The 4,049-nt window shown below is 33.3% G+C and overlaps 1 long non-coding RNA gene across 1 annotated transcript; it reads right to left on the bottom strand.

The window, feature by feature from the left end:
- Nucleotides 1–457: 457 nt before the first annotated feature.
- On the bottom strand, nt 458–3,723 carry LOC130748587 (uncharacterized). The gene is made up of 4 exons (XR_009022737.1): nt 3,482–3,723; nt 1,817–1,898; nt 1,325–1,476; nt 458–1,169 (listed from the first exon to the last, which is right to left on the bottom strand). It is a non-coding gene; the product is annotated as an uncharacterized LOC130748587 (long non-coding RNA).
- Between the last annotated feature and the right edge of the window lie 326 nt (nt 3,724–4,049).

Genomic DNA, 4,049 nt, shown 5'->3' with positions numbered 1-4,049 from the left:
TATTAAAACCATCACCTTTTTAACTTTTATGTATTAATATTAAGTATTAACTAATTAATAATTCTTTAGATCAAAACTTATTAATTGTGCTCTATGAAATTCTCTCTCTTTTGGTACATCGGAAATATAAATTGCACCCGTTAGGAATCGATCCGTGGCTCTCCCCCTACCTAACTCATATGTCCCCCAACTCCTACCACTTGAGGTATCATACGGGGACGTCCTATTTAATATTCTAACTTATATAAACTAAATATTAATGAGCCAAATAATAATAAACTCATTTATAAAAATTTCGAGACGAATAATTAAAGTTTTAATCTAATTAAAAACAATTTAATTTAATATTTATATAGCTCCAGGGAAAAGGGATAATGGAAATGTTATTTGCAACATTGATATAATATTAAATCAACCACCTTTAATTTGTATGTTTTTCCATCCTGCACGCATTAAATAGCATACTTGCTCCTATTGCCTTTCACCTGACTCACTTTCTCAATCTCTGTGCGGAGTTTGAGTAGTTTTATGCAAACTACTTTCTCGCTATGTATGAAATATATATGTCCAATCAATGGAGACACATACCCACCAAACCCATTAGGCAGCATGGATGTTCTCATAACAATAAGATACAACATGTACTCTGATAACAATTTGCTTCATTCTCTAAAACTTAAACCCCTTCCGCTATCTGTTTCCTCCTCACATGAGACAGTTATAACATAAATATGTGTTGCAATATGCCATAGAAGAATGCTTTTCATAACCTTGTCACCCCTACAATCACAAAATCTCTTCATCCGTGATGACCTTCTTTATCTTTTTTATAAAGTGCTGAAAGATAATTTCCTTCAGGTCAGGAGTAACAATCTTGCGGTTACTGTCATTGTGCTTGTACTTCTCATAAGACTGTCAATCACTTTATGTACCTGAGGCCCAACTTTGAGTCTTTGTTTTCTAGCTTTCAAAAAGTGTACTCATACTGGTGTATGTCATACAAACTTTTTCTAATAAACACTAAGATGTCAAAAACTTAAAATAGCAATAGTAATGCCTCTTTTATTTAGTACTAATGCAGTAATTAGAGATAGTGATGCTGACCTCCAAGTAATTGATCAGATGAGAGCAATCCCAGCCTAAAGGCGCGCCCCACATATATTTCCCCGCTTCAAGAAAAGTATATTTGATATCAAAATACAGAAGCATAGCCTTGAGATATGAATTAAAATGCTACAATAGCAGCAAAAGCGAAACAAAATTACAGTTACAAATGGCTAAACGAAGAAATTAAAATGATACAGATCATAAAATAGGCACTGACCTCATTATAAGTGTGTGCTGTCACTCCTTGGTAATTGATTCCTTGGTCATGAGGTGTGGTGATTTTGGTCTGTCATGGATTATGTGAATGAAGGAATGGAGTATATGGCATCTACTGTATGATGGTTTGGTATAACGTTGGATTGGGATTCTCTGTAACAGGGCAAGGGATTTCTTCTTGTCAAATTGATTATTTAGACTTTTTACTGCATTTTCTTGTCTTGTAACTGTGCTTTTATTCTTGATTGCTTTTTATATTAAGGGTTGGAGTACCTCTTGTACTCCCTTTTAATACATTTTTTGGCTTATTAAAAAAACAAAATAGGCATAAAAATGTTCTCTTTAACTGCAGAACAAACTAAAGAGCAAGAGGGAGTAGAAATGAAACCATAAGAGCAACTAATTAAGTATCACTATTAGTACATAAGTCATAATATTAACTTTATTTTTAACCTGTCAGAAGGAAGTAATTGAGGGCTAAAATTTCACTTACAATATTCTGTTAATAAGGTTGCAAGCAATCATATTTGAGCCCAGCTGCGCTGCTACCTATAACCCCATAAGATCTTGCATGCCTGTAACAAATTATCCTTCATGTTGAGTATCAGTGTATCAACGTTAGTGGAGAAGTCACAATATTAGCTTGAGTTTTAACATGTTAGAAAGAATTAATACGGACTTAACAGTGAATGGTGATTCCAAAGCAATAGAAACATTATTCAGAAATCAAAGAACCATTAGAGAGAAAATAAGAATTGTCATATTCGGAGCATTGTGAAGAGAAGAAAGTTGGTACAGGTGGGTGAGAGAAACATTTACAATAAAATAGATTTTGCAAAACCAATCCAATAATAGACCAACCTGAAACCACAAAAAGTACATAAGACCATGATTCTTATCTTCTATATATAGAGGAATATGAACATAAGAGTGGTAGTGAAATTTCGTAAAACAAAGAGAAAAAATAGTCAGTTCAATATTCCACATATCAACATAATAACAAAACAGATTGTCAAAAGCATGAGAAATAAATAACAGCCCTTCATCCGAAGGAATGAGAGGAGCAAAGGGGAGGGGCGGACCATTTGTCTGGCTAACTTTTCGGGAAAAACCTTCCATAAAATTGTACTCTCTATTTCCAGCAAAAGGTACATCTTTGGAACGATAATAAATTCATAATAGACAAACCATTCACTTACAAAAGAAGTAGAATACTGATGAAAGTTAACTTTCAAAAAATGGCATGCCATAATATATAGCTCCACAAAAGTAAGATGTTAACATGACAACTCCGCATAAAAAGTTCAGCCATACTTCATGCACTCATATTGTAGGAAAGTTGGGAAAGAAAAAACAGAAAAGAAGAGAAAATAATGCTTTGGATTCACAAAGGAAGGAGATGAAGGAAGGTTAACAACATAAGTTCTACCTGGCATTATTTGCTGCGTAAAAATCAATAAAAAGTAATAAGAAGTAATTCTCATCTTCCATTGAATGAGAGTTTAAATTAGACATGAAATTGCATCAAAATACTTCCTTTGCAATTTTGAGGCTCATGGCATAACTGCATTTTGTAGCCTTGAGGGTAAGCAATAAGGATCATGAGAGAAAAGAGGAAAAAATAAATATGGAGCCTGGAGGCCGGAGGGTAAGTTTTTGATCAATAAATCTTCATTCCTTGGTGATTTTTTGGATCAGTTCCTTCAAATTGTAAATGGTAATCAGATGAAGAATTTAAAGATGGATGAAGTATATATCATATCATAAAAAAGCACAAACCTTATGGAAAGGAAATGAAATATTGCAGGTGAAATCAGAAAACTTATTTGCTTCAAGCATTCACCAAATATTGAGAAAAAAAGGTGCACATAGGCGTCTATGTGGGAATTAATCAACTATACCTCCATATCAATTGCAAGCATATAATTTATTCCGAGATATAAAAGAAAGCATAAAATTCCACACAACTACTATTCAATGGTAACAGGGAAAAAAAACTACATTATGTGTACTGGTGAAAATTAGTGTTCATAATGAAGTAACCCTTGGACATAGACACATAGCGACAAATCCAACAAAGGGGGACTCGAATGACAATATAAATAACAGACAGATCAGGCTGCAATGACCAAAATAATAATTGTAAATTAAAACATACTTGAAAAAGAGCCACTTTGACATAGCTTTATTACTTGTTGGAGACAGCTTTCTATGCTCCAATTAACACCACATTGCTGGATGTTTTGGACTTCAGTTGATTATATGATATGAATAAAACACGGTAAGATTGGCCAAGTTCTTCAAGCATCTCTATGAGATCTTCTTTCCATTTGTAATGCACATGATCTTGGGTTCCACCTTCCAAAATGGTCATCATGGCCTCCATCTTCGCATTCAAATCTAAAAATAAATCAAAAGTACTGAGTTTGAGTGAAAACTGCAATATAACTAACTACTCAAAAACCTTGTAAAGATGCAAAAAATGTATGCTTTACTTTTAGTAACCCCTACAAATAAACCGATCATCCCAGACCTAAAATCAGAAATTTTGAAGGAATGACTGGTAGCATGTTTGAATCCACTTGTGTTTTCTCATAATCAATTTTAGCTACTAACAAAAGTTTCTGCCAAAATTGATGCTTGCTTTAAAGAAAAACAATTGATTAATTTTACTATTAAATTCCAGTTGTATTGATTAGGTAAGGTGTTTTCCATTGAAATGTTTC

The sequence above is a fragment of the Lotus japonicus genome, chromosome 3, assembly GCF_012489685.1.
Source record: "Lotus japonicus ecotype B-129 chromosome 3, LjGifu_v1.2".
In the NCBI taxonomy this organism is placed as follows: Eukaryota; Viridiplantae; Streptophyta; class Magnoliopsida; order Fabales; family Fabaceae; genus Lotus; species Lotus japonicus.
Note: the sequence above shows the minus strand (reverse complement) of the source record. Positions and strands in the feature narration are given on the sequence as shown.